Genomic DNA, 10458 nt, shown 5'->3' on the forward strand with positions numbered 1-10458 from the left:
AGCCAACATGGGTATCCAGATCCCGCCGTTGGTTATTGACCAGAGAGTCGTCTCGGTCATGTCTGCTTGTCTCCCGAACCTGTAGGGTCTACACACTTAAGGTTCGGTGACGCTAGGGTTGTATAGATATGAGTATGCAGTAATCCGAAAGTTGTTCGGAGTCCCGAATGAGATCCTGGACGTCACGAGGAGTTCTGGAATTGTCCGGAGGTGAAGAATTACATATAGGAAGTGTAGTTTCGGCCATCGGGAAAGTTTCGGGGTCACCGGTATTGTACCGGGACCACCGGATGGGTCCCGGGGGTCCACCGGGTGGGGCCACCCATCTCGGAGGGCCCCATGGGCTGAAGTGGGGAGGGGAACCAGCCCATAATGGGCTGGTGCGCCCCCCCCCTTGGGCCCCCCATGCGCCTAGGGTTGGGAACCCTAGGGGAGGGGGCGCCTCCACTTGCCTTGGGGGGTACTCCACCCCTTGGCCGCCGCCCCCCTAGGAGATCCCATCTCCTAGGGCCGGCGCACCCCCCTAGGGGGCCTATATAAAGGGGGGAGGGAGGGCAGCCACACCTCAAGCCTTGGCGCCTCCCTCTCCCCTGCTACACCTCTCCCTCTCGCAGAAGCTCGGCGAAGCCCTGCTGCGATCACTGCTGCATCCACCACCACGCCGTCGTGCTGCTGGATCTTCATCAACCTCTCCTTCCCCCTTGCTGGATCAAGAAGGAGGAGACGTCATCCGCTCCGTACGTGTGTTGAACGCGGAGGTGCCGTCCGTTCGGCACTTGGTCATCGGTGATTTGGATCACGGCGAGTACGACTCCATCATCCCCGTTCTCTTGAGTGCTTCCGCTCGTGATCTACAAGGGTATGTAGATGCACTCTACTCTCGTTGCTAGTTGACTCCATAGATTGATCTTGGTGAAACGTAGAATTCTCTTTGTTTTCTGCTACGATCCCCAACAGACAACGCCTCATTCAGGCCCAGCAGCTGGCCAAGCACTACTACGACGGCCACCACCGTGAGGCGGAGTTCGCGGTGGGCGACTGGGTGTGGCTGTGCCTTCTTCACCATTCTATGCAGTCCCTTGACCCGCGCGCAAAGCGCAAGCTGGTCCCTCGCTACGCCGGGCCATTTTTCGTGCCGGAGCGCATTGTGAAGGTGGCCTACCGCCTTCAGCTTCCGGCCGATGCTCGCATCCACGACATCATCCATGTGGGGCTGCTGAAGCCCTTCCGTGGGGAGCCACCGGCAGCCACGCCCGCGCTACCTCCTACCCCCGATGGGCGCCTCCTTCTCGGACCAGCGAAGGTATTGCAGGCCTAGCTATGTCGCGGGGTGTAGCACTTGTTGATCCAGTGGGACGGCCTTCCGGAGGAGGAGGCCACTTGGGAGCAGTGCGACGAGTTCCGCCAACACTACCCAGACTTCCAGCTCGAGGACGAGCTGTTTGCGCAGGCGGGGAGAGATGTTATGACCGGGATAACTTATACCCGGAGGAGGCCCACTGGCGCATTTAGTTAGGGGCTTAGCCCAAGAGTTATCTTATTTTTGTTAGCATCGTGATTATATAAACAACTGTAAAGACTCTTTTGGAAAATCAAGCAATAAGACAATTCTATTGCCCGGCTCCTTGAGGAGCCGGAACCCTAAACCCTAGCCGCTTCCTGCCAACGCCGCCTCCTCCTCACTCGCGCATGACGGCGCCCAGCCGCCGGCGGCCGCATGTTCATCCACGTCCAGCTCCCTCCTTCCCCTACAACCTCAGGCCTAGACCCGGTAGAACCCTAGTTCCTACCACGACCTCTGAAGTTTTTGTAATTAACATTGACTTATATATACCCACGGATGTATCTTAACTTGTTTTATCTAACAAAGGGAACATCAATTTAACATGTGTTTGTGAGAGAAATAAATGTAAAATTGCATCAATTTAATATATCCAGAGTAAGATACATTATATGTCTCTTTTAATGTCAATTAAGCTTCACATTTCGAATTACCAACGAAACAACCTTCACTAAAAATTAGGATGAGCTTTCGGATATTTTCAACAGATTGGAGGTCGGCGAACCCACTTCATCTTTAAATAACAATGAATTTCAAAAAGTCTAAGCATACCCACAACTATCAAAGGTCTAATAAACTTTCAAAAAAATAAAAGCCCACAAGTAATGGCTTTTACCCACAAAAGGAACTTCCAGAAATCTGAGCCCATTAATGACAATAAAAAATCTATCAAACTGCCAAAAAAATCTAAAAAAAACTTTGTAGTAGCAATTTCTACCATAATGATAGATGAAAATGAACTTTCAAAGTTCTAAAGCTAACTTTCTAATCTAACAACTGGAGCCTACAACAAATGGAAAAGAAATAAAACGAATAACTATGATAATAACATCGTGGACCTCCCTTCCATTCATGGCTAGTGGTTGCGAAGGACACCCTCGACAGTTTCCATGAATTAACGGAATTTCAGGGCACCAAGTCATGATGGTGGCAGCCTCTTAGCGCTTGCAAGGACCATGGCCCCACTGAGGGAATGTATGAGAGTGTCTGTGAGCGTGGATGTGATGGATATGGTGGTGTGGTTTTGAGATAGTGCTTCATAGCCTCGAAACTCCTTAAAGGTAGACAACATATGAGGCTATGATTTTTTTCTCTTTTCATTAATTGAGAGGAGGCACTTCAGGTGAGAGAAAGAAGAGGTATGCAAAACAGAAGTGGTCGATGTGAACCTCCCCCATCTTGTGACATGGCATGGATAACTAAATTGATGATTGTTAGTAGTTAACCATAAAAGAGCACCTTATGTTACTAACTGATATGGCACACACAATTCTCATTTCAAGTCAGTTGGCACAAACGCTGATTACTTGATACATATGTACATAGTGATACATTGACATGTTACATTCTCGGTATATATCACAAACACTACACCATTGTTTACCATAACAATGAAACTCTTATTTGATAATATGCAAGACGATAACAAATAAATGAAAAAGTTTGAAGACATCTATTTGACACACCAGATTGGGCTCCATACTTTTAGATTCCTCATGTAACGGAAACTACTGGTAGGCATCGCCATACCCAGATCCAGCACCTCCGCCTCCACCACTTCCACCATTTGTTCCACCACCATTGCCAACACCGTTTCCACCAGCATATGCATTTGTACTACCTTGTCCATACCAATTGTTATTAGCAATAGCTGAGCCAGAACCAGTGCCACTACCAGCCCCATCACTACCAGAAAAACTGGGGTTGCCAACGGCCAAATCTATGCCGACGGCCCCCGTCGGCATCTATGGACCTATGCCGACGGCCAAGGATAGGCCGTAGGCGTAGAATAGCCGTCGGCATACATCCATCTATGCCGACGGGGCCGTCGGCATAGACGAGGTCGTCGGGACCGCCCGAGATACGCCTACGGGGCCCGTCGGCATAGGACAGGCCGTCGGCATAGCCCGGGCCCCCTGCCCGGTCAGCGCTGACCATTTGATGGCGTTGATCCTACGCCGACGGGCGGTAACGGCGGCCGTCGGCATATCTATGGCAGAGGTATGCCTACGGCATAGCCGTCGGCATAGGCCCCTCTGCCACGTCATCGATCCGTGTGTCACGCCACGTCATCGATCCGTGGGACAACCTCCATGTGTGCACAGATATGCCGACGGCCTTGCCGTCGGCATACGTTTATTTTACTTAATTTTTTTTATTTTTACTTTGGTTATCTGTGGCAGAGGTATGCCTACGGCACAGCCGTCGGCATAGGCCCCTTCGCCACATCATCGATCTGTGTGCCATGCCACGTCATGGATCCGTGGGACAACCTCCGTGTGTGCACAGATATGCCGACGGCCTTGCCGTCGGCATACGTGTATTATACTTTATTTTTTTATTTTTACTTTGTTTTGTTATTTTTACTTTATTTTAGTTTTTGTTTTTGCATAAGATAATTATGCCTTATCTAAAAAAACATACCCGATGGTCTATCGATTGCCCCCCGTTACGAACGTCGCTATCGCCGTGTCACGGAGGGGGGAAACGGTCGACACGGAAGGAATTCTGGTTGGTGGGGGGATTCGGGGTGTAGCTATGTCACCGAAACATCGCACGGGTCCCGATGCATATGTGAAAGTGTTCATGCATGCGTAGACGCCCGCCTTGGGGCTCCGGGGTGTGCCCCCCCTCACGGACGGCGCTGCCGCCGGCACCTGGAGGGGGGAAACGGACGCGTTGGGTCTACACGGAGGGGATCTTGTTGTGGGTCTGGCCCGGATGTTGCTCCAAAGTGTTCCTATGGGCTGACCTAACACAACCGGGTGGGGAGGTCCACTGGTCAAAGTCCGTCCGTGCAAAGTCAAAGGGCTAGATCCCGTGGTCAAACGCTAGAGGGTTAGGCGGGACGGGGGCACTGGGGGGGGGGTAGCAATGCCACTGGAGCGTCGCACCGGGCCCTCATACATGCGGGGTGGTGTGGTGGCATGCCCTAAGAGGCGGGACGCGTCTCCGGGGCGTGGCCCCCCCTCACGGACGGCGATGACACGGTAGTAGACGTTCTGCGGTAACGATGCGGCGTCAATATTACTAAATACTCGGAGCGCGATAAAATCATGAGTTTTTTTGCACGACGTGGGCACATGTGCTATAGGAACGATGGTATTTTTTCATAATTTTTGGTGATGGAGAAGTATCCGAAAAATTCCCTCTACGCGGATTGCCCTTCGCGCGTCTACGGCTGTGGCCGGCGGCCTCCGGGGGCTAGCATGCCGCCAAATCTTGCGTAGGCGGCCTCTCACAAGTCTGGAAGTGTTGTGGCGGTTGCAAACGCCCGGCACGCGTGTCCGGGGTGTGCCCCCCTCACGGACGGCGCCGCCGCCGGCACCTGGAGGGGGGAAACGGACGCGTCGGGTCTACACGGAGGGGATCTTGCTGTGGGTCTGGCCCGGATGTTGCTCCAAAGTGTTCCTATGGGCTGACCTAACACAACCGGGTGGGGAGGTCCACTGGTCAAAGCCCGTCCGTGCAAAGTCAAAGGGCTAGATCCCGTGGTCAAACGCTACAGGGTTAGGCGGGACGGGGGCACTGGGGGGGTAGCAATGCCACCGGAGCGTCGCACCGGGCCCTCATACATGCGGGGTGGTGTGGTGGCATGTCCGAAGAGGCGGGACGCGTCTCCGGGGCGTGGCCCCCCCTCACGGACGGCGATGACACGGTAGTAGACGTTCTGCGGTAACGATGCGGCGTCAATATTACTAAATACTCGGAGCGCGATAAAATCATGAGTTTTTTTGCACGACGTGGGCACATGTGCTATAGGAACGATGGTATTTTTTCATAATTTTTGGTGATGGAGAAGTATCCGAAAAATTCCCTCTACGCGGATTGCCCTTCGCGCGTCTACGGCTGTGGCCGGCGGCCTCCGGGGGCTAGCATGCCGCCAAATCTTGCGTAGGCGGCCTCTCACAAGTCTGGAAGTGTTGTGGCGGTTGCAAACGCCCGGCACGCGTGTCCGGGGTGTGCCCCCCTCACGGACGGCGCCGCCGCCGGCACCTGGAGGGGGGAAACGGACGCGTCGGGTCTACACGGAGGGGATCTTGCTGTGGGTCTGGCCCGGATGTTGCTCCAAAGTGTTCCTATGGGCTGACCTAACACAACCGGGTGGGGAGGTCCACTGGTCAAAGCCCGTCCGTGCAAAGTCAAAGGGCTAGATCCCGTGGTCAAACGCTACAGGGTTAGGCGGGACGGGGGCACTGGGGGTAGCAATGCCACCGGAGCGTCGCACCGGGCCCTCATACATGCGGGGTGGTGTGGTGGCATGTCCGAAGAGGCGGGACGCGTCTCCGGGGCGTGGCCCCCCCTCACGGACGGCGATGACACGGTAGTAGACGTTCTGCGGTAACGATGCGGCGTCAATATTACTAAATACTCGGAGCGCGATAAAATCATGAGCTTTTTTGCACGACGTGGGCACATGTGCTATAGGAACGATGGTATTTTTTCATAATTTTTGGTGATGGAGAAGTATCCGAAAAATTCCCTCTACGCGGATTGCCCTTCGCGCGTCTACGGCTGTGGCCGGCGGCCTCCGGGGGCTAGCATGCCGCCAAATCTTGCGTAGGCGGCCTCTCACAAGTCTGGAAGTGTTGTGGCGGTTGCAAATGCCCGGCACGCGTGTCCGGGGTGTGCCCCCCCTCACGGACGGCGCCGCCGCCGGCACCTGGAGGGGGTAAACGGACGCGTCGGGTCTACACGGAGGGGATCTTGCTGTGGGTCTGGCCCGGATGTTGCTCCAAAGTGTTCCTATGGGCTGACCTAACACAACCGGGTGGGGAGGTCCACTGGTCAAAGCCCGTCCGTGCAAAGTCAAAGGGCTAGATCCCGTGGTCAAACGCTACAGGGTTAGGCGGGACGGGGGCACTGGGGGTAGCAATGCCACCGGAGCGTCGCACCGGGCCCTCATACATGCGGGGTGGTGTGGTGGCATGTCCGAAGAGGCGGGACGCGTCTCCGGGGCGTGGCCCCCCCTCACGGACGGCGATGACACGGTAGTAGACGTTCTGCGGTAACGATGCGGCGTCAATATTACTAAATACTCGGAGCGCGATAAAATCATGAGTTTTTTTGCACGACGTGGGCACATGTGCTATAGGAACGATGGTATTTTTCATAATTTTTGGTGATGGAGAAGTATCCGAAAAATTCCCTCTACGCGGATTGCCCTTCGCGCGTCTACGGCTGTGGCCGGCGGCCTCCGGGGGCTAGCATGCCGCCAAATCTTGCGTAGGCGGCCTCTCACAAGTCTGGAAGTGTTGTGGCGGTTGCAAACGCCCGGCACGCGTGTCCGGGGTGTGCCCCCCCTCACGGACGGCGCCGCCGCCGGCACCTGGAGGGGGGAAACGGACGCGTCGGGTCTACACGGAGGGGATCTTGCTGTGGGTCTGGCCCGGATGTTGCTCCAAAGTGTTCCTATGGGCTGACCTAACACAACCGGGTGGGGAGGTCCACTGGTCAAAGCCCGTCCGTGCAAAGTCAAAGGGCTAGATCCCGTGGTCAAACGCTACAGGGTTAGGCGGGACGGGGGCACTGGGGGTAGCAATGCCACCGGAGCATCGCACCGGGCCCTCATACATGCGGGGTGGTGTGGTGGCATGTCCGAAGAGGCGGGACGCGTCTCCGGGGCGTGGCCCCCCCCTCACGGACGGCGATGACACGGTAGTAGACGTTCTGCGGTAACGATGCGGCGTCAATATTACTAAATACTCGGAGCGCGATAAAATCATGAGTTTTTTTGCACGACGTGGGCACATGTGCTATAGGAACGATGGTATTTTTTCATAATTTTTGGTGATGGAGAAGTATCCGAAAAATTCCCTCTACGCGGATTGCCCTTCGCGCGTCTACGGCTGTGGCCGGCGGCCTCCGGGGGCTAGCATGCCGCCAAATCTTGCGTAGGCGGCCTCTCACAAGTCTGGAAGTGTTGTGGCGGTTGCAAACGCCCGGCACGCGTGTCCGGGGTGTGCCCCCCTCACGGACGGCGCCGCCGCCGGCACCTGGAGGGGGGAAACGGACGCGTCGGGTCTACACGGAGGGGATCTTGCTGTGGGTCTGGCCCGGATGTTGCTCCAAAGTGTTCCTATGGGCTGACCTAACACAACCGGGTGGGGAGGTCCACTGGTCAAAGCCCGTGTGTGCAAAGTCAAAGGGCTAGATCCCGTGGTCAAACGCTACAGGGTTAGGCGGGACGGGGGCACTGGGGGTAGCAATGCCACCGGAGCGTCGCACCGGGCCCTCATACATGCGGGGTGGTGTGGTGGCATGTCCGAAGAGGCGGGACGCGTCTCCGGGGCGTGGCCCCCCCTCACGGACGGCGATGACACGGTAGTAGACGTTCTGCGGTAACGATGCGGCGTCAATATTACTAAATACTCGGAGCGCGATAAAATCATGAGTTTTTTTGCACGACGTGGGCACATGTGCTATATGAACAATGGTATTTTTTCATAATTTTTGGTGATGGAGAAGTATCCGAAAAATTCCCTCTACGCGGATTGCCCTTCGCGCGTCTACGGCTGTGGCCGGCGGCCTCCGGGGGCTAGCATGCCGCCAAATCTTGCGTAGGCGGCCTCTCACAAGTCTGTAAGTGTTGTGGCGGTTGCAAACGCCCGGCACGCGTGTCCGGGGTGTGCCCCCCTCAAGGACGGCGCCGCCGCCGGCACCTGGAAGGGGAAAACGGACGCGTCGGGTCTACACGGAGGGGATCTTGCTGTGGGTCTGGCCCGGATGTTCCTCCAAAGTGTTCCTATGGGCTGAGCTAACACAACCGGGTGGGGAGGTCCACTGGTCAAAGCCTATCCGTGCAAAGTCAAAGGGCTAGATCCCGTGGTCAAACGCTACAGGGTTAGGCGGGACGGGGGCACTGGGGGGGGGGGTAGCAATGCCACCGGAGCGTCGCACCGGGCCCTCATACATGCGGGGTGGTGTGGTGGCATGTCCGAAGAGGCGGGACATGTCTCCGGGGCGTGGCCCCCCCCTCACGGACAGCGATGACACGGTAGTAGATGTTCTGCGGTAACGATGCTGCGTCAATATTACTAAATACTCAGAGCGCGATAAAATCATGAGTTTTTTTGCACGACGTGGGCACATGTGCTATAGGAACGATGGTATTTTTTCATAATTTTTGGTGATGGAGAAGTATCCGAAAAATTCCCTCTACGCGGATTGCCCTTCGCGCGTCTACGGCTGTGGCCGGCGGCCTCCGGGGGCTAGCATGCCGCCAAATCTTGCGTAGGCGGCCTCTCACAAGTCTGGAAGTGTTGTGGCGGTTGCAAACGCCCGGCACGCGTGTCCGGGGTGTGCCCCCCCTCACGGACGGCGCCGCCGCCGGCACCTGGAGGGGGGAAACGGACGCGTCGGGTCTACACGGAGGGGATCTTGCTGTGGGTCTGGCCCGGATGTTGCTCCAAAGTGTTCCTATGGGCTGACCTAACACAACCGGGTGGGGAGGTCCACTGGTCAAAGCCCATCCGTGCAAAGTCAAAGGGCTAGATCCCGTGGTCAAACGCTACAGGGTTAGGCGGGACGGGGGCACTGGGGGGGTAGCAATGCCACCGGAGCGTCGCACCGGGCCCTCATACATGCGGGGTGGTGTGGTGGCATGTCCGAAGAGGCGGGACGCGTCTCCGGGGTGTGCCCCCCCCTCACGGACGGCGATGACACGGTAGTAGACGTTTTGCGGTAACGATGCGGCGTTAATATTACTAAATACTCGGAGCGCGATAAAATCATAAGTTTTTTTGCACGACGTGGGCACATGTGCTATAGGATCTTGCCGTGGGTCTGGCCCAGATGTTGCTCCAAAGTGTTCCTATGGGCTGACCTTACACAACCGGGTGGATACGTCTACTGCTCAAAGCCCGTCCATGCAAAGTCAAAGGGGTAGATCCTGTGGTCAAATGCTACAGGGTTAGGCGGAACGGGGGCCCTAGGGGGGTAGCAATGCCACCGGAGCATCGCACTGGGACCTCATACAAGCCGCGTGCCGGGTGCCTATGCCTGCCACCATGCTTCTACAACCGTAGGAGGGCCACCGCAACACCTGGCGGCATTGCTACCCCCCAGGTACCCCGTCCCGTCTAACCCTGACACAGACGACCGCCGGGTCTATCCCTTTGACTTTCGCTGGACGTAGTTTGACCGGTAGACCTTTTCACCTTGTTGTCATAGCCCAGCCATAGCTACACCCCCAACACAGTCCCGGCACAACCCACCCCAAGATTCCCTCTGCGTCGGTCCGACGTGGTCGTTTCCCCCCTCTGGGGCACGGCGGCATCGACACCCGTGAGGGGGGAGGGGGCACACCCCGAGCCGCGTGCCTGCGCCTGCCACCACGTTTCCACAACCGTAGGAGGGCCCACCGCAACACCTGGCGGCATTGCTACCCCCCACAGGTACCCCGTCCCGTCTAACCTCTCCGTGACACGACGGAAGAAGGCCCGTGTGGGGGGCAATCGATATATGTTTTCTGTACATTTAAGTTAATGAAATTACTACTGGAAACTGAAAAATAGTAATAATTGAATTTATAAAAAACAAATATGCCGTAATTTTTTTTTAAAAATGTCGTAATAAAAAAATGCAAAGTACCTATGCCGACGGCTAGGCCGTCGGCATATCTCATACCTTATCCACTCGGCTCTGTCGCTGGCAGGTGGGACCAAGCCTATGCCGACGGCTAAGCCGTCGGCTTAGGTCCAACCTTATCCAGTCGCTACACGCCCTCCTCTCCTCCACTCGCTGCACGTCTCCTCTCCAGCACTCCTTTCTCTCCCCCAACCGTCGCCGCCACCCTCTCCCTGTGCCGCGCCGCCGTCGTCCCCGCCCTGACCCGCGCCGCCGTCCTCCCGACCCGCGCTGCCGTCCTGCCCGCCCCGCGCCTCCCCGCAGTCCTC

This window comes from Triticum aestivum, chromosome 3A (genome assembly GCF_018294505.1).
Source record: "Triticum aestivum cultivar Chinese Spring chromosome 3A, IWGSC CS RefSeq v2.1, whole genome shotgun sequence".
Taxonomy (NCBI): Eukaryota; Viridiplantae; Streptophyta; class Magnoliopsida; order Poales; family Poaceae; genus Triticum; species Triticum aestivum.